Source organism: Rhamphochromis sp. 'chilingali' (assembly GCF_963969265.1).
Source record: "Rhamphochromis sp. 'chilingali' genome assembly, chromosome: 7".
Lineage (NCBI taxonomy): Eukaryota > Metazoa > Chordata > Actinopteri > Cichliformes > Cichlidae > Rhamphochromis > Rhamphochromis sp. 'chilingali'.
Window position 1 is genome coordinate 5,251,765 of NC_137934.1, and position 26,736 is coordinate 5,278,500.

Below are 26,736 nucleotides of genomic sequence, written 5' to 3' on the forward strand. Positions count from 1 at the left end.
AAGAAAAAATAAAATCATATGATGATAATTTGGGGTTGAAAAATAGCGTTTATAATGGAAGTCAATGGGCAGAAAATGGTCCCCAGGGTGATGGGTGTGGGGATTTCTGCTGCTCAGCCATTTTAGGCTGATTTAAGGAATTCACACTGGAATATTAACATTGACAGGTAAAAACTATCCTGTGGCAAGTTTGGTTATATTCCACTGAACACAGTGGAAATGGCAGCCATTTAACACATAGCAGTGGCACAAAAAGGTCCCAAGAAGGCAGGAAGGTTAAAAGAAGGTAAAGAAACAAAGAATCATTTTTCCTGTAACAAGAATAAAACCCAAAGAGTATATTTAACACCCCTACTGGTTAGGAAGGAACAAGCCCCGCTTTCCCCTGCTCTGTACCGTCACGTGCTCAGACACAGAGAGAGACGGAGGTGCACGAGACCATCACTGATTTTCACCGCCAAGCTTTTCGCTGGAAAATAACTATTAACTTGATAAATTGAGCAAATATCCATACCGGAGATCTGCATGGACCTTGGAGAAACGGACCTGATTTATTGTGAACATTTCGGACCTTGAAACCATCGCGGTGAGTCAGAAGCTGTTAAGCTAACCTTGAAGCTAAAAAGCTAACAAGAAGTTAACAGGGAATATAATGGCCCGATTTCAATGTTGTAGATCTGCGCGGGAGCGGATGAAGTGGACAAGATCCTCTCTGAGAGTTGAACAAGATCCTCTCTGAGAGTTGAACAAGATCCTCTCTGAGAGTTGAACATTAGAAGTGTGCTGGTGAGTTAAACTGGGACTGGGCGAATCAGGCTAATTGAAAAGCTAACTAGCCTAATGCTCATAGCTGTAGCTGACCACGTTTTCACTGTGGGAGAACACACGGGGTTTCTCACTGAGTTCAGCCATTTTGAGCACTCAGCTTGTGTGCTGATGATGTTCTAGTATTACTTGTTGAATATTAAATGCACTAAAATTAAATGATGGAATAAGTTAATGTTGATCTTAAAGGTCATGAATCTACTTTATTTTGTTACATTTGATGCTCGAGCGGCACTGGATAAGATAAGATAAGATAAGATAACCTTTATTAGTCCCACACGTGGGAAATTTGTTTTGTCACAGCAGGAATAGATAGATGTCCGTGTGTATTCTTACTGTGCTGATACGTTACCACATACTGTAAAACTACAGCCTGTGGGTTTTTGTATATTCTTTTGGTAATTTTATTCTGTACATTGAGTGTAAATAATATATTGCTTCATTGCTATGCAGTGTAAAGCAATGCTCCTGTAATTCAGTTAAAGGGCAATACTGTAAAAAAATAATCTACCATAGTTTATGGTTTATTTCTGATTTCTGATAGAAATGTGCACCTTGACGATAGAATAAGCTGATTGTGATTTAAAGATTGCATTCATGATTAAGATGCACTGTATAGACTATAGTTAGAAATTAGAATTAATGTTTTGTGCTTGTTTTGTTATAGCACTTACATTATTTACATATGGCCATGTATATCATTAGAGTGTGAACTGAATTAGTAATAGTCCTGTTGTTTACAGGCTAGGTTTTTTTATGGGATCGTGAGACCTGGATCTCTTCCTGACGAGGAAGATGGCGAGCCTTTCCCTTTGAACCGAACCGAACCACAGCCATTCTGAGTTGGCCCAGAAGGGCAGGTTGCTCTTCTCTCATGAACAATTGCAACAGTGCGGTAGGACGAAATCGCACCAATCACAAACTTTTGACCTGTTGGATTTGACTTGACTGAACACTGACTATTAAGCCGGCAAGACTGACATATCTGAGCTCAGCTAGGATTCTGACTGTTATTATTATTGCTGTCACTGTATTTTATTTTATGTTTTCATTCCTGTTCATAAAATGCTGTTAAATTGTTGCTAAATAGTTTAATACAATTCATAGCAACTTTACCTGTGGCTCCAGTCATTCTTCTCCACGCAACTCCCTTTATCCCTCCTGCGAATCTAGCTATTGGCCCATTCTCTCCATCTTACTTTAATTTCCCCTACCCTATCCTGTACTTGGCTACACTACTTTTTTCACCCGTGTCTGGGGACCCAGAGCAGAGATCCTTTGTTTACAGTAAGGATCAGCTGTTAGCGCTGCGTCCTGCAGCGGTACTGCCGGCGGACAGACCCGATATTCCCAGCGAGCTGAGGAGGAAAAGACGGGGGTGTCGTGCTGGGAAGGAGCGCCGTCGCCCGAGAAGGAGACGTTATCGACCATCTCTTCCTTCTGTAATTATTGGAAACGTAAGATCTTTGCCCAATAAGATGGATGAGCTCACGTCGCTAACCTGGTCACAGAGGGAGTACCGGCAATGTAGCATCATGATGCTAACGGAGTCGTGGCTAACATCGCTAACTCCGGACACAAGCGTGACACTACCGGGATTCCAGCTGCTGCGAGCGGACAGGACGAGAGACAGCGGTAAGAGGAAAGGAGGGGGACTGGCAGTTTTTGTGAACGACAGATGGTGTAACCCTGGGCACATCACTGTAAAAGAGCAACTCTGCAGCAGAGACATTGAGCTGTTAGCCGTTAGCATGCGTCCGTACTACCTGCCCCGGGAGTTATCGCGATAACAGCGTATGTCCCCCCCTCGGCCAACGCGGATGCAGCCTGTGACTCTCTTCACTCTGTGGTCAGCAGACTGCAAACACAATCACCGAGAGCCCTTCTCATAATATCAGGGGACTTCAATCATGCCTCACTGGACTCCACACTGCCCACCTTCACCCAGTATGTGACCTGCCCAACCAGAGTCAATAAAACACTGGACTTACTGTATGCCAATGCAGAAGAGGCATACAGTTCATCACCTCTCCCTCCCCTGGGCAGATCTGATCACAACCTGGTGCACCTTGTCCCTGTGTATGAGCCCTTAGTGCGCAGGGAGCCACCAGCCACCCGCACAGTACAGAGATGGTCAGAGGAGAGCGAGGAGGCTCTTAAGGACTGTTTTGAGTCGACTGTGTGGGAGGTGATTTGTGATGACCACGGAGAGGACATCGACAGCCTTACTACATGCATTACTGACTATATAAACTTCTGTGTGGATAACACTGTACCTACCAGGACTGTACGGTGTTTCTCCAACAACAAACCTTGGATTACCCCAGAAATTAAAACCGTCCTCAAGCAGAAGAGGAGGGCCTTCAAATCCAGAGACAAAGAGGAGTTGAAAAGGGTGCAGAGAGAGCTGAGGGGACTGATAAGGAATGGGAAGGAGAGCTACAGGCAGAAGATGGAGAACCAGCTTCAACAAAACAACGTTGGTGAAGTCTGGAGAGGCCTCAGAACCATCTCGGGCCACAAACAGCAGAACTCTCTGCCTGGGAGGGATGTGAGATGGGCAAATGAACTGAATCATTTCTTCAACAGATTTGACTCAGCCATGAGGCAGTCTGCAACATCGGCTGCAGACTCACCCACCCCCACTGCTGCTGTTCCACCTCAGACACTTCACACCTCCTCTATTCACCCTGCTCACTCCCCCCCACCCCCAACTGCAGCATCCAATACACACTCAACACAAGGCTCCAGCCTGTCTCTCTCAACCACCCAGGTTAGGAGGGAACTGAGGAGGATTAATGGCAAGAAGGCAGCGGGTCCAGATGGCATCAGCTCGAGGGTCGTCAGGTCCTGCGCGGACCAACTGTGTGGGGTGATGGAGCACCTCTTCAACCTGAGCCTGAGGTTGGGAAGAGTCCCACAGCTCTGGAAAACCTCCTGTGTTGTACCAGTGCCAAAGACTTCACGCCCCAAGGACCTCAACAGCTACAGGCCGGTGGCTCTGACATCCCACCTGATGAAGACCCTGGAGCGGTTGGTCCTGGCTCAGCTTCGGCGCCTAATAAGCTCATCACTGGACCCACTTCAGTTTGCCTACCAGCCTGGCATTGGAGCGGATGATGCCGTCATTCACCTCCTACATCGTTCCCTCGCTCACCTGGAGACCGCTGGAAGCACTGTGAGAATCATGTTCTTTGATTTCTCCAGTGCCTTCAACACCATTCTTCCCTCGGTTCTAAAGGACAAGCTGGTGAACTCTGGAGTGGACCATCACCTCACTACCTGGATCCTGGACTACCTCACCGACCGACCACAGTATGTGAGGACTCAGGGCTGTGTGTCGGACAGGGTCGTCTGCAGTACGGGGGCCCCACAGGGAACGGTTCTGGCTCCGTTCCTCTTCACCATCTACACTGCAGACTTCTCCCACAATTCCACCCAGTGCTTCCTGCAGAAGTTCTCTGATGACTCTGCAATAGTCGGCCTCATCACTGATGGGGACGACAAGGAGTACAGAGGTCTGACCCAAGACTTTGTGGACTGGTGCCAGCAGAACTACCTCCAGATCAACGCCAGTAAAACCAAGGAGCTGGTGGTAGACTTCCGCAGGCACAAGCATTCTCCACTGCAACCACTGAACATCCAAGGTATGGACATTGAGGCTGTGGACAGCTACAGGTACCTTGGTGTTCATCTGAACAATAGACTGGACTGGACTCATAACTCAGACGCCCTCTACAGGAAAGGGCAGAGCAGGCTGTACCTGCTGCGGAGACTCAGGTCGTTTGGAGTGGAGGGCCCACTCCTGAAGACCTTCTATGACTCTGTTGTGGCTTCTGCTATCTTTTATGGTGTGGTCTGCTGGGGCGGCAGCATCTCTGCTGGGGACAGGAAGAGACTGAACAGGGTGATCCGAAGGGCCAGCTCTGTTCTAGGATGCCCTCTGGACCCAGTGGAGGTGGTGAGTGACAGGAGAACGGCGGCTAAGCTGTCATCCCTGATGGACAACATCTCCCACCCCATGCAGCAGACTAGGGCTGCCACGATTTGTCGACTAGTCACGATTACGTCGACTATCAAAATCGTCGACGACTGATTTAATAGTCGACGTGTCGTTTGAAGCTTTGTAAGATCGCAAAAGACGCAGGAATAATAGCAGGATTTAAGAGTGTAATATCGGACTGAAACAGAAGATGGCAGCACAGCATGTACAAGGATGCCAGCTGCCGTTAAACCCCGAAGAAGAAGAAACAGCTGTGTCCCAGAATTCATAGCGCGGCCCAGCTTAGTTTCCAACAATGGCGGTAGCTAGTTAGTTTTAATATTACTCTTATTATTCTTTCTGGGTCACAAAATAAACGTTTAACATATTTTCAGGCGAGAATGTAGCTGTGTAAACCTCAAATATCGGCTCAGTTTATCAGGACACCACATATTTTCAAAAGCGCTCCGACGTTTTCGGAGACGTCTGTTACCCACGAGCTCGATAGCTAGCCGGGGGCTAGGTCACTAGCGCCGTGAGAACACCGGACTCCCGGCAAATTGTTTTCAAACCCACCGCCGTCTTTCGCGACTCAGGTTAAATATATATGAGTCACTTAGATAAATTAAAAATGTTGTTGTTTGGCTTTTTTTTTTTTTTTTTTTAGTATTTTATTTGTTCCTGAGTAAATCGGTTTGGCTGAGATTAAAGTTATAGTTTTTACACAGCTGAATAAACGTCAAGCAGACAGCTGATTATCAGAAGTGTGAGATGCTGGAGAATATACTCCGGTGTCCTGTTATATTTTAGATAGCAAGGAGTTTATTAAACTTTACCGAAACAATCTGCAAATTTCATTAAAATTGAATAAACTATCATCTTGTCTTTATTTTTAGTTAGCACCTTAAAAGCTTAAAGCTGTAAGCTAATGATAGTTATATAAGAGCAGATGCTGCTGGTGCAATAAGCTGTAGTTTTACGTCCAGTGGATGATGATCTGATTAGTCGACTAATCGCATAAATAATCGGTGACTAGTCGACTATCAAAATAATCGTTTGTGGCAGCCCTACAGCAGACTGTGACAGCACTGAGCAGCTCCTTCAGTGGGAGACTGCGGCACCCACGGTGTGGGACGGAGAGATTTCGCAGGTCTTTCTTCCCCACTGCTGTCAGACTCCATAATAAAGACTTTAACTGATCAAGCACACACATCCATACATATGCAATAATACTAAGTGCAATAATCCTTTCTGTCATCGTTGTATTTTTACTCAGTTGTATATAGTATTTGTATTTGTATTCTATTTTTATCTTATTGTATATTTATTTTATTTTATTCTACTGTATATAGTATTTTATTCTATTCTGTACAGTTGTATACTGTATTTATTCTTATTGTATTCTAATTTTTGCCTCATAACTTTTGCACTGTCCACTTCCTGCTGTGACAAAACAAATTTCCCACGTGTGGGACTAATAAAGGTTATCTTATCTTATCTTATGTACATGTGGATACGGACAAACTGGCAGTCAGCTATCTGTCAGCTTGAACTGTGTGCTAAACACAGCTAAAGTGTTCTATGGCACAGCTCTGTGTCCTCCCATTTGGGGGTTCACTACTGCAAGCCCTGAGCCAAAATGGAGCCGCAAAATACACACAAATGTAGACGTGCACACAGACAGTACAGCCAGGCATAAACGCACACACACCCACACACCAGCCAATGCCATTAAACAGAGATCAAATACAGGCATGCGTAAAGATCTGAAATGAAAACAATGTAGAAACCATACATGCAGGTCACAGACTCTCACAGCAGTCCGTGAACACGTGTAAAAAGCAAGCATACAGAGCACATATGTGCATAGAAATGAACACGCACACACCCTTTGTTGGTCCTGTTTGCCAAATCGTTGCTGGAACCACTCTTCACTACAGCACCTCATGGCCTGCTTCATCCAGCAGAGGACAGATGCTGCGTAGGAGAGTGATTTGGTGTTTTTTTATTTTTTATTTTTTGTCTGTGTGCTTGTGTGTGTGTCTCTGCAGTTGCATACGCCCGGGAGGCATTATGTTGAGGAGTATGCTCTCCCACCCCTTTCGGCGGAGTGAGACAGCCGGCCTAGCAGAAACAGGATGGGCTAGTTTAGCTCAGGGCCACTGACACACACACACACACACACACACACACACACACACACACACACACACACACACACACACACACACACACACACACACATCTGCCAGCCTCTTAGCCATCTCCTCTTGCTGCTCCACAGTGGCCTCCCTTCAGTAAATAACACCATTTATTATCTATGTGAAGTCCCGAAATCAACTCCATGGAATAGATCGGCCGTATTGGTGAAAGCAAGCAGATTCAATGCATGTGCTGAATTTGACCAGAAGCTGCTGTTTCTGGCATGCAGCATAAATGCTAATATGTAAATGTTACCTTCAGTGCTTCTTCTGAATCAATCTTTAGTTCTCCAGGTTTTTCTCTCAGCTTCTCAGTACAGTCGCATCCACAACATGTACAATATGTTGCATGATGATGTTTTACACAATTATTATCTACATTTAGCTGAGATTTAGGTTATATCTTAAAGTATTTTTCAGAGAAATGTAAAAAAAAAAAAAAATAGCAGTCATGCTAGGAGTCCGATGTGGTTATACTTGGTGCTGTGCCATACTGCAAATTTTGGTTAACTTATATGTATGCAGTCTGTTATGACTTATTAGGTGAAGCATCATTAATTTACTAATTTTGAACAAATTTTAATGAAAAGGAAACAGATCTTTCATCTTTTCACGTATTTTCAAACTGGGATTTTTGGAGACCTGGAATGTAAATGTTCCCGTCTCCAAAGCACTTTGGGTGAACTTTTGTTTAAATGTGCGATAGGCTATAAATAAAATAGGCCGTGACAGTCATCACAAAAGAAGTTCACACTCAACAGAAAAGTCTTTAGGAGTCAGTAAGCAGGGCAGTAAATATCTGCACTAAACTGAATGACAATACATCTAATAGCTGCTTATATACTATATTTCTGCCTGGACCATAACTGCTATTATGTATCAATCTTTAGCCTTTGATCTATTTCTCGTATTTTCATGTACATATTTTCTATTTCTAATTTAAATCATTCTAACTGACAATTTTGGGTCAACTCTTTATATTAGACGTGATTTTAATGCATTATGTTTTCTTGTACATGTGAAACATGCTTAAACTGACGATTCATTCATCTTCCTCTTCGCTAACATTTGCTCGATCAACACCAAAAACATGGATATCTGTCTTCTGTTCAGTGCAGTAGCTGCCATTATTGTGCTGCTCTTCTTAAAAAGCATTAAATTTAAAAATTTAAAAGCGTTAAAAAAAAAAAACTCCCGACAGAGGACTAGTTCTGCATGGAAGGGTCTATTTTTCACAAGTGGAAGAGTGCACGTCTACCCCTCTGCAATGAAATGAAATGCTAATCATTTTGGGCCAGTTTATTCTGGTATTCAGTTTGAGCTTTTAAAGCAATTATGTGTATGCAGCTACTAATATTGCCACAAAATATTCACTAATTTACAAAACTGCCTTTAATGACCTACTAAAGCAGATATATTACACAGATAGTTAAATCAGTAAAAATGATATTGCAAGTTCTCCACCGTCTGTCATGTCTCATTGTAAAGAGTTTTGCCAGCTTGAGATTCATAAGTCATCAGTCTGTACTTAAAGCTGCATAATGACGTGCTGGAAATGAAAACCAAAAACATAAGATGGCAAGTGGACCACAAACTGCACGTCTGCCAAGCAACAAGCATCTGTGCGAAGCTATTTTAATGCATGGTGCAGACTCCTAGTAAGATTCATATCTGTATTTTTGGCTTGAAAAACTCAGACCTTTAAGTTCTTGTACTCAACTATCCACTGTTTATTTTGTTGTATGGTTTGTGTCATACACAGAGGATCCTGATTGAATCTAAATCATATCAACAATATAAAATCTATTTTCTTTCCCATCTCTGTCTCTGTCTCCTTCAGTCATCACAGGATGCACAACCACCCGCCTCCCAGCCTCAGCCTGAGACTTCCACCTGCATGCATCACAGTAAGCTGATGTTAGATGAATGATGAGGTATGTGTGGTGGGTTTCTGTCAGACATAACACAGTCTGAAGGTCAATTTTCGTTTCATCAGACCACATATTTTGTGTCATGCTCTCAGAGCTTTAACATGATTTCTTTTCTCTTAAACTGTTGGCCTGCTGTGTTGGGTCTGTGGTTGTCTTCTTAGCCGAGGTCCTTCACACTCGATTACTGAACTTCATAACACAGGAAGAGACAGGAAGCTTTTTTATATTGATGGACTGTTCTTGTTGGCATTTTTTTTCCTGGTCCAAATAAGTCTTATGTGGTGAGTCGATTCATCATTCCAGACTAAAATCCACTGACTTTTCCTCTGGTTTCTCCAGCTGAACTTTCGAGCACTTTCCTTATAAAACGCTGTTTTTACTGTTTTTTCTTGCAATAAATATAAACAACGATAGTATTCAGGAAAAAAAATAAACATTGCATATTTTTATCACAACTCTGGTTTTACGTGCCCTATCAACACAATTTAAAAACTGGTATAAAGTCCACACATTTTCCGTCAGTTGTTCCGTCTGTCCTGCTCACATCTCCAATGGTTGTACACGTTGTCATTAACGTAACTTCACTCTACATCAGCCACGCTGCTTTGCTAGCTAAAACACCGGTGTCGGCACATAAGGACGCTGTCATAGCCTGTCAACAACGTTGATTAGCTGCGTATATACGAATGTGAATCGCATCATTGGCTGGACTATGGGATAAGGTGGCATTGTTCTAATCCCATACTGGAGCAGCCAGTCACTTACTGACTCACACTGCAAAACAGAATTGCTAACGAATTTATTTTAATTTCAATTCAGGTTAGATTTTTTTTTTTTTTGTGTGCGCAATGCAGATTTTCTGTGCGCAGAGACTGTGCCAACAGTGCGCAATTGCGCATGCGCGCAGCTTAGAGGGAACATTGGCTTAGAGGGAACTGTAGGTGTGGATTATTTTTTTCACTTTGCAGTCATTTCAGTCACATTAGTGTTGCTTTTTTTTTCTTCTGGTTATCATTCTTTGGAAATTTAAAGATATACACAAGCTGTTTGTCAAATTCTAGCTTTCAGGCAAGATGTGTTTGGAGGATGAAGGCATGGCTAACCTGCTTACCTTAGGCTGTATCACCAAATGGTGTACTAACTAGTTTAGTTAATTCAGTAAAACTTCACTTTTTAATTCAGTCGTTCTTTAACATGTATAAAGGTTTAAAAAAAAAAGAAATCTTAGCCTTTCCTTTAAATGTAACTAATTATTCTTCATTGCTGCTAAAAATCTGAAATGTAAGTGCTAAGCATGCTATTATTAGGATTTAGCTAATTCAGATTTAAAGAGTGATACTTTGGGTCTGAATTGTCCATCTGGCTTGTCTGACAGACACTCCAAAGTCAAAATGATGTAAAATGAAAAAAAAAAAATCTAATTGAACTCTGTGTGGATAACCAATTTAATCTGCTTTTAGCTCATAAAATAATGGCTGAGTAATTCTTCACTCACATAAAATACCTGTTGTAGAAACGTTTGAACAATAGTTGAGAAAAACTTTTTTTCGGTGCAGTCTATCTAAGCTGATGGACTATTTTAGTCACTCGCCTGGAAAAAAGAAATTTATTTGGGGTTGCGACCTCTTTGCCCCCGTTGTTCCTTTTCCCTCACCCTCCTCAACTGCAAACACAATAGTTAACCCATAGATAAATATTTATGGGATGAAACTGCATCTGGATTTTTGCCAGGGTTCCCCATGAATTTTTCATTCACTGCAACACCGCCGAAGTGCATTGGGACCTGTTCATGCATGTGAACCTAGTGTCAGGAGGCACAGTGAAACGATGTCACAGTGACACAGTTCCAATGATACTAGTGCTGTGGTGGGAAAAAAGAGGCCTGAATTACACAGAAGATTGCATTGCAAAGTTACACTAAAGAGTATAAGGGCTCTTTTTGATATACTGTGTGTGCGCTGGAATGGTTAAAACACTTAGAGTCCCAGAGAGCAGCCATTTGGCTTTTGCACAGTGTACAGTGCATATGCCTTTACAGTTTGGTGCCCAGATTACACTATTTGAACTGTGAAATGCAGCGTGTGCAGGTATAGTGTTGGCGTACATAATTTAAATGTTTTGTTTTTGCATGTTTTACCCACTATCCTCTTCATTCCTCCCATCCATTCCACCACTGGGGGTCAGAGTTGATACCACAGGTTCAGAGTTCATACTGCTGGGAAATTGCACCTCAGCAGGGAAACACAATCGGTCCATGTGCCTGAAAGCAAACAGGCCAGCTGAGCTCTCATTTGATGACAAAGGTCCCGAACGCACTTCACTTGTGGTTGCGTGGGGAATCTTAGTACGTGTGTCCTGTATACAAGGGGTCAGGCTCATTTGTGAGCTGTCAAACAGAGATCAAGCACTATTCCTGCTCTCCAGAGAAAATGGATTCTGTTTGATGTTCAGTATGAGTAGTGGTTTGTGGGTGGTGGGGACGAGAGAATGGATGATAGACCAAAAGAGAGTATGAGAGAAAAAGGAATTAAAAAAAAAAAAAAAAAGAGTAAAAATAGAGGCGCAGAAACAGAATGAAGTTGAAAGCAAAAGAGGGGCTGTGAAGTTTGTCAGATTAAAGGTTGAAATTCAAATGAAAACAGCATCAACAACTAGAGATGAGGCAGGAAAACATGAGAATGACTAATGGCTGCCAAGAAAATAAGACCTCTAACTGAAGGGGAGGTGAGAAAAAAGGAGGGAAACGCTTTTCTGCCGCTAATGCTCTTCTGACTGTTAATGAATGCTGTTGTATGCAGAGATGAGGCAAAGTTTCATTATCTCCAAAGCTCCGGAAACTAAACTGGGTGAGTAGACCACAAAGTGAATGAATTAGAGAAACCGGGATACGCATGAGTCTCGTTTTGTTGTAGACAAATAATATTGTCATCAACAAGGGCTTTTTACTAATCAAAGATTACATTTCTTGAATGATGGCTTTTCAGCGCTCTTTTAAACATTGCCAAAAAATATGAATTACAATCTGTGTGCAGTTTAGAAACAAGAAATTGCTGCTTTTTGATTTACACACATCCTTTTTAGAAACTATCAATAGATTAAAAAAAACAAACAAACCAGATAAACTGAAAACACTTCATGTCTTTGATAAAAAATATGAAATTTACTTATTGTCATAAAGGAGTGCTGATCTTGAATTTGCAGCCATAAGATATGCTGCTGGTATTTACCATATGCCAAAATCTATATGTGTGTTTATATCTGACAACCTTACATGACATTTCAGTGTATCTTGCAGTGGTGTAAAGTACGCCGCCATTGGACTCTAGAACAGTGGAATGATAAATAACGCTTCTCCGTCTGGCAATCTGATGGCCGAATCTGAGTTTGCTGTTTGCCAGAAGAACAGCACTTGTCTGACTGCATTGTGCCAAGTGTAAAGTTTGGTGGAGGAGGGATTATGATGTGCGGTTGTTTTTCAGTCATTGGGCTCAGCCTCTTAGTTCCAGTGAAAGGAACTCTTAATGCGTCCACATACCAAGACATTGTGGACAGTTTTAAAGCTACCAACTTTGTGGGAACAGTTTGGGGATGGTCCCTTCCTGTTCCAACATGACTGCACACCAGTGCACAAAGCAAAGTCCATTAAGACATGGATAAGTGAATTTGGTGTGGAAGAACTTGCCTGGCCTGCACCGAGTCCTGAACTTAACCCGATATAACCAGAGGTGGGACCAAGTCATTGTTTTGCAAGTCTCAAGTAAGTCTCAAGTCTTTATCCTCAAGTCTCAAGTCAAGTCTCAAGTAATGTCAGGCAAGTCAGAGTCGAGTCTCAAGTCACTGGTGTAAAAGTCCGAGTCAAGTCACAAGTCTGAAACTTTGAATTTCAAGTCCTTTCGAGTCTTTAAAAAAAAAAAATGAAAAAATAATGTTGCAGTTATGCTAAATGTAAATATTAGACCATGTAATTTTAAAATCTGTGTTTTTCTCAACACATGACAAAATAGTGAACTTAGAAAATATACACAAATTGTGAAATTGCACCTCTTTAAAATGCAGCTCAATTAAACCTAGCTCCAAGAATAATTTTCACCGACAGTTCTGAGATAAGCTGCATGTTATTCTTGGATGCGGTTGTAGGACCAGCTTTAAAATCGCATGACAAAAATATCATACACATTAAAAAAAACTGTATCACCAACGTAGCCTGGACAACATTTGCTAGTTAGATGAAGTCAGCTATCTCATCTTAGCATATTTATATGCATATTTATAATCATACGGTTCTTGGAGTGAGTGCATACACTCATGAAGTTTAGTAACTTCCGGTCACTGCAACAAGCCCAGGTACAGTTTACCGACGGATGGGTGCAGGACCTTGAAATGCACCGTGTAGAACGAAAAACCATCGTACGTATCATAAGTTTACCAGTCACAAATTGTCGTCATAAATACACATTCCTTAACCGTTTGTCTAAAGTCTTTCATCTTTAATAAAATGATCAGCGTTCTGCTCTACCAGGTGTAACAATTGAGTTTAACATCCAGGCATCCATGAAAACGGAATTTATGACATTTAATGGAGTTAGAAGTTAGCAGGAAGTTAGCTCGTTAGCTTCTATCTAAATACAATATAGCATGTCCTGACTGCGGGGTTTTGGAAACAAATTAAAACGTACAGCTCTGTTATCACTTCCAACATAAATGAAGACAGAAAACTAAACAGCAGTGACGTTTGTAGGGTTACTGAAGTTTGGCTAGCTTGTATATAATGATGTGCTACGTGACCGCTAGCGACACGGCTATGTTAGCATAATATAAACAAGCTAACTTTTTTTCCCACTCGATAAAAGTTAACGTGAGTGTTCTCGTTGGTCAGGAACAAATGTAATCGCATGGCAGGATGCTGTAAAAGGACCAAACTTCAGCCAGGAGAACAACTGAGATAATCCATCCACAATACGAGGTTAGTCATTCATATACTGCTGCATGGGCTGGGCTGTAGTTACATCCTAAGGTTTTAAAAACTGAGCTTAAATAAATGATTAGCGGTAATAAAAGCAGAGGGAGGTCAACAGTGATCACTGACTGTTTTAGGAGCTTTTTGAGATTAAATAGAAGAAAATACATAACATTAAACATGTTAACAACACAAAAGCCATATTAAACGCAGACTACTTTAGGCCCGGAAGTAGGATTCGTCATGTCATCACTTAACGACCGGATTGTTGCATGTGTGTGTATATATGTTTCAAAATAAAAGCCTTGTTAAAAAAATGAAATGCCCCAAAGCACTAAAGACTTTTAATTGAAACAGTTTGAGTTTGTATAGTAATCTAGCACCCTGGGTGAGGGGGTTGTAGCAAGGTTGAACATTAAGAAAAAAATATGGTTTGATGTTCCGTGAATTAGTCTGTTTTATTTATTTGCTCACTCTTGCAGCACATAGTTGCTTGATGACCAACCCAGTTTTGATGTTGGTGTATGTGTAGTGGGATAAAGGAATAAAGTTACTCAGAACAATCTCATTTATGTGCCAAGCTAGTGAACTATTGCTTGCTTTGATATAATCAGCTTAAGACAGGAAATTCAAAAGAGCAAATGGGAATGAGCCACCGTTGCATGAACATGACCACTTACTCAAGTGAAACAGAGCGACTTGCAGACATAAGCCTGACTCTAATTCCAGCCCGCCTTCAAATACAGTCCTTGATGTAAATGAGGACCCCAGTCATTGTCTGAGAAAACACTGTATCCCTGTTATCCTGTTGCACTGTGATCAAATGTAAAAATAACACCCCACTGGTTGTTATTTACAGTGATGGCACTGCTCTCTTCACAATCACAGAACATAACTCCCTTTGGGAATTGAGCCCTCAAAACAACCTCCATATGGCTCAGTGAAACTGAATTCAAATTCTACCTTTGCTGTACTACAGGAAACTGAAGTTGCCAGCTATGCCATATCTTTTTTTTCCACTCCAAGCTCTGAAGGTAAGACCCTGGAAAACACCATTTTGCAACCATGCTGCAAACTGAAATTAAGGACTAGGCATAGATTCTCAGAGAAAGAAGATGTGAGGAGGTGAGAGTCATATGTAGCGTCTCGACTGCCTTTCTGTTCGTAATACCTCTTACCGTATATCCACATGTATTCATCATCTCTTCTGTCAGTGACTCTTTTTCATCTCTACCTTCACACATGCACTTGCTTGCACGCTCCTTGCTTTTCCTATCAAACTTTCTTCACTGTTTTACTTTCTGTATCCATCTCCCCCTGTCTGTGTCTGAATCCCATTCCATCTTATTCTCACCTCTCAAACTCTTACCCTCCACTATCCATCTCCTCCTCCGCCCCCTATCTATCCTATTCTGCTTCTTTTGGCATGACTGATTGCTGAAACTGGGCTGACTCTCCACCGCATCGCCTGCAAAGTATCCCCTACAACCACAACTATGTCAACCCTCGATACCCCAGCCTCCGCGTGCATTGATTACCCTACATTGCAAGGAGATAATCAGTGGGCGTGACCAGATTTTGAAACATGATGGGTCCGTGCTTGTGTTTAAATGAAGCTGATCTTGCTGGTTTTTAATCAGAGTCGCAGAGGACGCTTAATCAAGCAGTGTTTTGATGGATTCACAAAATAGGAAACCCATTCATCAAGTCAATTACACATTAATCACGAGCTCACCCGCAGATTTGGGAGTGAGACATGAGGAGGGGCTCCACTTTGTTCTTGGAATGAATAGCAAGCGGCATTATGTAAAACCCTCTTATCCATGGCAATGAGTCTGTGAATTATTGTACAATAAAGCGGGGTCTGTTGAAGGATGTTGATCAGCCAACCATTTATGTGTTTTACAAAGACAGACTCTTGAAGTGGCTCCATTTTGATCACTGCTTGGTATGTTTCACTGCAAGAATAATAGTATGTATTAAATCGCCATGTGCATAATGGGTAAAAAAAACATCCATTGATAGCTTTGTCTATACAGTAATGCAGCACTGCGAAGAGCCTTCCCACGATTGGACGTAAATGAAAGCCCATTCGTTGCCTAGTGCAGACACAGTAGGATTGATATTTAAATATTGATTATCATATTTCTTCGCCTTTAGAGTGCACTGTATGAACCATTTAATCTGTGTAGCTTCTAGTGCCAGTTAGTATTAAGGTTAAAACAGGTGAACTGTTCCCACAAACCACTGGCAGCGTGCATGAATAAATCATTCAGACTGACAAGCTCAGAAGTTGTCAGGAAATCAGGAATGAAATATGAATAATGAAAACTATGTCAGGAGTGATAGTGTGTGTGTATATTGTAATGGCTGTTGGCTCTAAACACATCTTGGCAGCAACTGAGGTAAGTAATGCGAGAGCAATGAGAAAGTCCTAGTTTTCTATTTCTAGTTTCTATAAACTGAAAAGTATGTACAGCACCGGAGCTGGAATACTTACAGTTTATGCATATTTAACAAGAATAAACACAAGTTCTCAATTTTTTATCATTCTGTAAAGACAGATGAAGAGAAAAATTCATTGAGAAGAGATAAATAAATCTAGTGATAAAAGATGATGTATTGCACATGTCACACATGTTTATATATATATATTTTTTCCTAATTCCCTTTTTCTGTCTGTCCATGCATACTCTTCTCATTCTCATTCTCTAATCATAAATGATGGTGGCAGATGGCTCCCCCTTGCTGAGCCTGGTTATTCTGGTGATTTCTTCTTGTTAAAAGGACATTCTTCCTTCCCACTGTTGCTAAGTGATTGCTCAGAGGATTCTCTTGTTAGGGTTATCTCTCTGATATTGTACAGTGGGGTCATTACCTTGCAGCATAAAATACTTTGAATTGACTGTTCTTGTGAATTGGCACTATATAACTAAAACTGAGCTGAATCCATCCATCCGTCTCACTTTAAACTTTTCATATTGTGGAGCTATTGTTGTACTGTAAGGATAATCTTTGTGTTTACAGGTTAGGATAACCGTAGGGATAAACTAAGGAAAAGCATAACCGTTTAGAGACACATACTGCCACTGAAAGATGCAACCTGAACATTGTTTTCCAACTTGGAATCCAGAAAAATATCTATAATCTTCAATATTAAATGCAGTCATTAGTGGTGAATGGCACAGTCATCTGGCCCTTCAACCAGAGGACAAGTCCTGTCTATCGCTGCCTTTTCTGTTGCTGTTTGAGGATTAGCTCTTTCATTAGGCAATAAATTATATGATAAGTTTAAAGGGAAAAAAGGCAGATCAGCAAAAAGCCTCTCTTCCTTGGTTACCAGAAGAACACTGTTGCCTGCGATCTGTACGTCTGTTTCACATGTTAGTTGACTTCTGTTGAACTCTATCGGCAGTGCCTGAACTTCTCTCCTCCAAACTCTCCCAGCTCAGCGTGTCACCAGCCACCTGTCAGTGGATCACCAGCTTCCTGACAGACAGAGAGCAGCAAGTGAGGCTGGGGGAGATCACCTCTGAAACTCGGTCCCTCAGTATTGGTGCCCCTCAAGGATGTGTCCTCTCACCACTACTGTTCTCCCTCTACACTAACGACTGCACCTCCTAGAACTCGGCAGTTAAACTCCTAAAGTTTGCAGATGACACCACTGTCATTGGCCTCATTCAGGATGGTGATGAGTCTGCATACCGGCAGGAAGTTGAGCGGCTGGTACTCTGGTGCAGTCAGCACAATCTGGAGCTGAACACTCTTAAAACTGTAGAGATGACAGTGGACTTCAGGAGACATCCCTCAAGTCTGCTCCCCCTCACCATATCAGACAGCCCTGTGTCGACTGTGAAGATCTTCAAGTTCCTGGGTACAACCATCTCCCAGGACCTGAAGTGGGAGACCAACATCAACTCCATCCTCAAAAAGACCCAGCGGAGGATGTACTTCCTGAGACAACTGGGGAAGTACAGTCTTCCACAGGAGCTGCTGATCCAGTTCTACACTGCGGTATTGAGTCTGTCCTGTGCTCCTCCATCACAGTCTGGTATGGAGCAGCCACTAAACAGGACAGGAGCAGACTGCAGCGGACTGTACGGGCAGCAGAAAGGATCATCGACGCCCCCCTGCCCTCCATCCAGGATCTGTATCTCTCAAGAACCAGGAAACGGTCAGGGAAAATCATCACAGACCCCTCACACCCTGGACACAGACTTTTTGATCTGCTGCCTTCTGGCAGACGGTACAGAAGCCTGCAGACCAGGACCACCCGACATAGGAACAGTTTCTTTCCCCTCGCCATCTCCCTTCTTAACAGTTGACCTGTCACACTGCTCCCACTGCCAGACTGCAGCTGCACCTTATGTACATTCTGTAGTATTCATTCCACCTCATTTCATTTCTGTATTTTATGTATATAAGTTTAGATTCGTTATTTATAGTTGGTTTACACAGCTTTGTGTATGTATGTGTAATGTGTGTATATAGACACGTGTGTGTGTGTGTGTGTGTGTGCGTGTGTGTGTGTGTGTGTGTGTGTGTGTGTGTGTGTGTGTGTGTGTGTGTGTGTGTGAGATTTATATTGCTGTGCTTGAGAGCCACCATCCACCGGACCCAAATTCCATGTATGTGTCTGCACATATACTTGGCCAATAAACACGATTCTGATTCTGATTCTGAACGCCATCCATCCATCCATCCACCCACCTGTCAGTCCGTCCGTCCATTTGAGGGCAGGTAATTTTAAGCAGAGCTGACAAGAACTCTCTACCTAACCATCAGATTCAACAGCATGCTTATCCATTCCCAATTCACCGAAGAGACATAACATGTCTAGCATGTCCAAGGTCTAACCATGAGCCTCTGCTAGGTTAGACATGCCTGAAACACCTCACCTAGGAAGCACCAAAGAGGCCACTGTGTCAGATGCTTGAACCACCTTAACCAGCAGTGGCTCTAATCTGAGCCTCTCCTAATGATTGAACTTCACATCCTGCTGCCTGTTCACGCCATCTTTTCTTTTAGTTAAAGCTTATTAGGTTAGGCGCGGGTAGTAACATAGATTGACCAGTAAACTGACAACCTGATGGAATAATAATCATGTGTAACACTTGTCTGAACACCACAGAGCTATAACAATATTCTAGTGGTTAGAGTTTGACCACCTTTAAGTCCTCATTAAAAGTGTTTCTTTAAAAGCTTAAATATTCTTTAAAAAATCTACACTACCCTCCTTTTCTCTGTTTCTGTCCCTGCTCTGAAATGTATAATTTCCTCTAAAAGTGTTTCTTTTAATTTGCTTTGTTTTTCTGTCTCCCTTTAATGCATTAATGCATTATGTAAAGCAGACAGATGGAGAATGCACTTTGAATTACTCTTGTGTATGAAATGTGCTATATAAACAAACTTGCCTTGCCTTGGAAATTTCGCCAAGAAAAAGACAGTGAAGCAGTGACTATAATGAAGAATATACTATATTGGAAGGGCTTCAAGATGTAAATTTTTTTTAAAATTACAAAATTCATTTCCTAATTTGCCTAAAGTCTTTTGAATATGATTTTATTGTATAGAAAACCGTAGATCTTTGAGAAAAGTAAGTAGCAAACAAGAAATAATAAGGACTGCAACATTGCATATTTACTGTCTGACATATACTCAAAAGCGTTGGGCTTTTAATCAAAAGTCACATAAAAGTGAAGATCCATCCATTCTCTTATGCATATCCAATTCAGGGTTGTGGCAGGTTGTAACACAGGACAAAAGCTGGGGTACAACCCAGAAAGGTCGCCAGTTTATCTCAGGGTTAACACAAGAAAATGAGCAGTTGTTGTGCACGATGCATTAGATGTTTTTGTTTATCTTGTTTCGGTTTTAGCAGTCTTAAACTCTATTCACACATCTGATAAGAAGTGATTCACCTTGTCCAATGCAAGGTGAATCCAACTGCAATCCACAGTCCTCTGTAAAATTCTTAATTTTTCTAAATACAGTGACAAACTTCAGTACAATGAAACAGACAAGCCAAATCCCCCATTTGTTACTTTTTTGCACTACAGCTCAGCAAGGAAGCATTGTTCAGGTGAGAAATGAGCATTTAGACATACAGCAAAATAAAAACAAATCCAGTGACTTCTAACAAGTGCAACTGATGGCACATTTTCCTGCACACTTTTTTAATAGCCATGTTATGAGGTATATGGTAGAAAGCAGACTATTATTGCAGGTCTTGGGTTGATTGAACATTTTCACCCTGCTTGATTGCATACATTTACTTCTCTTTAAGAAACCAATGGTGCATACTCACCTACATATGGGTATGGCAGTGTGCAGTGTTGCAGACTGTCTGCTGCAACTGGAGCAAAGAGGAACCGGGCTTTTAAGAGCTTACCATTGCGTGAAGCGTAATACATTTAAAATGCGTCTAAAAATGCTGCTAAATGGACTGACGCAGTAGCAGACATGCCTGGCAACCACATTTGTCAGAACCACTTTTGCATCGCAAATGATTAGCACAGTGATGGAGCATTATTTTTTAATCACAGAAACACCAATTCATCATCCGTAGGCTCTCTTAACTTAACGTCAGTGCACTCAATCAAGGCAGTTACATTTGGGGGATGCGGACGTTGCTACAAAGTGTGATTTGAAAACTGCCTAAACACCCGCTGTGAGAAATCCTAATGTTCCAGCCATCAGAACTAGTTTATTTTAACGATTTACATAAGACCAGATGTGGATGTTTCTGTCTATCTGATATATTATTTAAAAAGCAGACTAAGCAAAGCATTACCAAATACGTGGAAATCCAAAAATATTAATTTGTTTTTACTGTAGAATATGAGGAACACACAAGTAATGCATGCAAAGAACGTGACTCTTGTTTACAATGAATATGGCAGTGGTAATGCTATTTTATAGTGTTATAATACACTGTGTCATTATCCTCATGCACAACAGGTGGTAATTGATCTAATGTATTTCATTATTTCTAACAGTTATTGAAAGAGGCAATAACTGTGTGTCTGTTTCAAGGTCAAATAACAAACAGCAACAAAAGGAATAATGGGGAATGGTACTGTATTAAAACATGGGTTAATAGTCCAGTCTCTTTTGCCTGGACTTGTTTGCCCCATGTTCATGAGGTGTATAATAACTTTTAATGAGGTTTCCTCTCTCGAGCGGCATGTCTGAGGAGAATAATTAAGCTTGAAATATGTTGTTTTTGCTGCAAGCTTGTGCTTCTTTGCACCTGATGTGTTGTGATTTATTGTTCTTACCAGCAAATAAAACCATTACTGCCTCTATTTCTGCAAGTGGCTTCAAATCTCCTTTGTTTGCACAGACAATGGCAGAACTGAGTACTCCGCTCATATCATTTGGGAAGGGTGAACTGAGTTCAAATGTAGCTGGGTGATTTCACCCATCCGTGTGTTTTAAGCCACGAATGGTTGAGTGTGTCGTTGGCCAACCTCAGCTAAAAGATATCTCTCCCAGAACCCCCTTCCCTTCTGGCAATATCCAAGACCATATTTCTCCTGTCAGTTCACATCCAGACCTGGAGTAAGCCAGCTGGCCTTTCTCAATCACAGTCCCCAGCCAGAGAGCCATAGGGCTCTCTATCCTCTGAACATTTTCAGCCAGAAAAAGTCACACTTGCCTCTTTGTGCCAAAACAGCAACGAGCCATATGCACATTACGTTCTTGATGCATGGCAAAGCAACAAAAGCTTGTTTAAAAGGAAAAGGCCAGCACACTGTTGTTCACACTTCTAATGTGATGGGGGGGGGTCTTTAAGGTCCAATCAAGATTGAGCCATGAAAACCACCTGGCTATCTTAGAAAGTGCTAGTGTTTAAGCTCTGAGTGAAACTGCAGCCATACCCGATGAGGGTTATCTGTCTTTGCATTCACCCCTTTACGTTCTCACATAGATTTTTACCTGCAAATCCCCATTGATGTTTCCATCCACACAGTTGCCAAAACCAGTCAAGATAACCTCAGCAAAGTTTGATCATGAGTCAGATAACTTGGTCCCAAATCACAGGAAAAAAAACCCCAAACATGTATTGGTGCCAAATACAAACCTCCTTCTGTGTTTGTTGTGATAAATTACTTCAATATCACGTTGGGCCATCTTGTCTCACTGAGGAATGAAAACTGAGTCAGCTTGCCATGTTATAATTTTAATAATATGGTTTTTGTAATCCGACGATACACTGCTGAAACATAGTGAAGTAGTTCTAATTCTTTTTCACTCTAGCGGCTCAAAAGGTTTCTCATGTTTCTTGTTGGACTCTATTATCTATTCATTTGGACCGCAATCTATTCTTCTGTCAGATAACCAGCCAACTGAATACTGAGCAACATGCTCCATGCTTGGAGCTCCAGTCCAGGATCTGACTTTGAATAATGGTTCCCCTATAGCTTCATGTAGATAAGACTTGCTGGAAACATACTGTAGGGATCTGTCTGACCAGTCAAATGAGACACACTAGTTTGCTCAATCAGTGAGCTGCAGCCAGAAGAAAAATGTGTACATTTCACAAAAAAATACTCTTGCGTGGTATCTCTATTATGCCGTTTTTCCCTATTGGGAGGGTGGGTACCTTTCAAAAGTGGTCAAGTGATTTTTTTTCCCCACTATTGGATTCTTAAGAATATATAAATATTTTTAATTAATGATAACTAATCAATGTATTTTTTCCAAGAGGTGGCACTCTTGGAAAGCATAAATTGTAAAGATAGATAAATAGACACATTTTATTTTTTACAGTTTTTTTTAATCCTCAAAAATAGTGTTTTTTTTTTCTGGCTTCATGTTGATTTTTAGAAGCAGGAAATGACCACATTTAAAAAAAAAAAAAAGACTGTTTTTTATTTATTAGCTTTCTCTAGTAATCATAATTAGAAAGCTACACATAGAGACATATGCTAAGTCCTAGGTAAGTATAAAAAGGATAAAAGTCCTGCTTTGTTAGTGACATAATAGTGACACAAATTACTTTTTTTACTGTTTGCGGTTTCTTTCTTCTACATATATATATGTGTGCGTGTGTGTGTATATGCCAATTTCTTGAGCTTTTGAGTTTTGTAATTGATGTCCGAGGAGTAAAGGTCAGAAAGGTGATAAATCAGCAACATGACACACTTCATAGAAATAAATGCTCTTTGAGATATTAGATTCAAGCAGGGCACACAGCATGGCACCCTGCTGGAAAGACTGAAGCATTGTTTGCTGTGGAGGAAACTGTTAGAGAAATTAGTTGTAAATGACTACGAACTGCAGTGAAAAAAATAAAAGTACAATATAAAATAAAGCTTTGTTTTGATCACAGTGCCTTGTGTATCTTAAACTAAACTATGTAGTTTAATGACACACTCATTAATCAAATACGATTTTTAGTTTTATTTTATTTGAATGGTTACACTGCACACATAATTTATTTCACATTAAATTATGATTTAGTTACAAGTTGAAATGATTTAGTTGAATTCAATCAAGATTGAAGCCAAGCCCTTAGAAGCAGTCACAATAAAGCAAGCTGATTGGCAGGCAACACCAGCTCCTCTCACTCTAAATGTGGTAAACCTGCTGAGAGGTTTTTCAGTCAGTGTGTCAGTTTAGATGCTGTGAGCTGGCCTGAATACAAACACTGACTTTGTAAGTGGGGGGGGAGTCCAAAGTTTTTATGCATTTATTGCAAAGTCTGTTCTCAGATATAGACATAATCTTTAGGTTTGTGATTAAACAAAACGTTTTACACACTGCTTATGTTTATTTTACTGCACTATCATTCAGTGCATTTTCTTTTCTAATTATCTTTCTGTATAGCTTTTCTGTTTTTATTTTCATTGTTAGTGATGGACTGCTTATATTTGCAAGGAATGATGTATGCACACAATTCAAGCATAGTGTAATTGATATCAGCCTCACTTTTTACTGTTCAGCCTTTATGCACCATGATTAGACTGTAAAATGTGACTGGTAGAACAGAATGGTTTTAACTCTCAGTAGCAACTCTGTAGTTGTGGTGGTTGTGGTTCAAACTAACTACAGCTGTTCATCAAACATACCAACACGAAAGTTGGAAATTTCCTTTCTGGATGGTCATTCTTTTGAAAAACACAACGCTCTTTCAGAAGAAGTGTTAAAAAGGTGCCTTTTTCCTGCACTATGGTTGTATTCTTGGACTCCACTAGAATAGCCTTGCAAGCTTATAGATCAGGTAGTCCTTGGAGAAGCACATACAAATGAACATATGAAAGATGTCTTATTTAAGCTTTGCAGATCCAAGGCAAGAGTAGAGAAGTCTTTAGAGTCTAAAGTCTGATGGTTTGTCTCACAGGGATTACTTTTACATCCACTTACCTTTGTGTTTTGAAACTTTGGCCATGTTCAGTACAAACACCCAACATTATCACAGCGTATACTTGACAAATTAAAGAAAAACAGGCAAGGTCACCTTTAAGTGCAGCATTAAAATAACAAATTTTCATCCGAGATGTTAAAGAATGCAAAGAACATTGTTCTGTTATCACTAAAAGTTGTAAAATGTTGTATCACTAAAATATCATTCTCAGTCAGTTCTTATTTATTATGTGTTTACAGCGCCCTCTGTGGTTGCTCCAAGTAATGCACTTAAGAAACGGCTTTATTTTGGAAAAAACTTTATTTTAGGAAGTCCGCTCAGTCAAGCAAATCAAGTGAGCAAGAAGAAGGGAAACATATCGGCACACAGTTTAGGGTGTCCTGTTGGAAAAACTACTGTCCACATCTTCTGTTTATGGTTGTATCGTATACTTAAAGTATAAGTTGCAACTTTGTTTTTTGTACAATATGTTGCCCGCTAATGCAGTATTTGGTTGTAAAGCTAGTCCTTTTGTTAAGCTAGTTACCTGTGATTTTGGAGGTCGTCTGGGATAGCATCAGTAGTAGTTTAAAAAGTTTACATAATTAGACATATGTAGTAGCAAGGTGGTATATAAATGCATATTATGCTGCACATATGTATGTCATGACTGTATTTTTTGTCTCGTTTTTAGTTTTACCCTTTTGAATGTCAGTAAACCTGTTGACAACGCTCATTGGTCTTCAGAGTGGTGATATAAGAAAGGTGTTAATGCCCCTGCATCAGACATGCACCCATAACAGCACAAACATTGTTCTGCAACCAAATCTGTTGCAAAGAGATCAGTTACTATTTTACACGTCTCTGAATGCATAGGCTAAAGTCACAGCCAATGAGCAAATGGCCCTGTCAGTTCGCAAGTTAATGACAGGTTATTTTAACGCCGCCGTTGTCCACATCGGTGTTGTGTGTGTATTAACCAGTGAAGATACAGGGGGCCACAAACATATAATGTTTGGGAAGGGCCCGAAGGTTTAAAATGCCAGGGCAGATTAATTCACCTCCTACTATGACGGCTGCCCGCTGTTTAGATCCACAGCCCGACAGCTGTCCTCACTGGCTTTGATAAAAGAGGGCTGCTGGAGTGGCTGAGAAAGACGCGAGAGAGAAAGGGGGAATGAACCGAAAAGCAATAGAGAGGCAGGAAGAAAGAGGATGACTGTCTTCTGTAACCAAGGACAAAGTCCAGATTGGAGGGGCGGGCATATGATTGACAGGTCTTTGCTTTTGATCAGCCGGGAGAGAGATGGGATGAGACAAGTATGTGCATGACTGAGTGTGTGTGAGTGTGTAGCTAGGAGACAGTCCCCATGGAGACAGCTAGACTGAGCATTCAGTCAAGAGTAGGGAAGTGAGCACAGAGGACAGTGTGTGTGTCTGTGCTGTGCACACATGTGACAATAATGTGACGAGATTGATGAAACCCAGTGCTTCTCTGGAAGCATACAGTGTGTTCTCGCATATATATACCATTAACAATATATACAGGATAATACAGTAAGTACTGTGTATGTGGGCTGACAGTTGCTGAATATTTTAGTGGTTAACTTTTCTTTTTTTAAGACCATCAGCTGGACCAACATCAGCCACTCTACACGTTCGTTTAAAAAAACAGCACAAATTACTCAGAACAGCTGTACCAAGCATGACTAATTTGAAAACACTTGAGATCGATTAGAACAAAATTCATTTTTTCCAGGTTCCCTTGGAAACAATGTCAGAAACTTTTTTCAAGCCCGTCCTAGAACAGTACCCTTGTTCATGTCATTCCAGCTGTCTGTGCTAACTGCTCAGAGGTCTCTTCATATTGTAATTCCATGTAAAAAGGATTCTTAGAAAGTTCTGTTAGTTAACATCAGGCTCTGACAGTCCAAGTGGCAAGTGTGAAGAATGGGACCAATCACTACAAAATAACTGAGAACTCATGTAGGGTTTCTCTTGCATACGGACATTTTTTAGCGTCCTCTCAAAGAGCTTTTAGTCTGAACCAAAGGAAAACTATCAGCACTGTAATACATTTTTTAAACGAAATATTTTAATTGGGGTTTCATTTTTTCAACAATAATTGGTTTTGTCAAATTAGCAGAGTTATCTTTATTTATCTTTGACCTTCTCCTTACAGAGGTCACACTGCATTGTGGATACCTGAAAAGGTCATGCTGGGTGGCATGGGGGTCGTCTTTTTGATGTCTTTGGTATTTTTGCTTCTACAGAGACCTCAGAGACCGCTCACCTGCCTGGTGCCCGGAGTGGAAGGTGATTTAGTTAGTTTATTTGTTTTTTTTTAGGAGAGGAAAGGTATTTGAGTCTACATAAATATTATCAGCACTTACAAGCTGTTCAAGTCAAGGACTTATCTGGACTTTTGGCAGTGGTACAAATGGATAGTTTTTATACTTTTGTACAGATACAACAATTTTTTTTAAACA

The 26,736-nt window shown here is 41.0% G+C and overlaps 1 long non-coding RNA gene across 1 annotated transcript; it reads left to right on the plus strand.

Annotated features, from left to right (window-relative positions):
* The first annotated feature begins 391 nt into the window (after positions 1-391).
* Positions 392-2,063, plus strand: LOC308400139. Its single transcript, XR_013972322.1, has 3 exons — positions 392-586; positions 676-786; positions 1,569-2,063. It is a non-coding gene; the product is annotated as an uncharacterized lncRNA (long non-coding RNA).
* Positions 2,064-26,736: the final 24,673 nt, after the last annotated feature.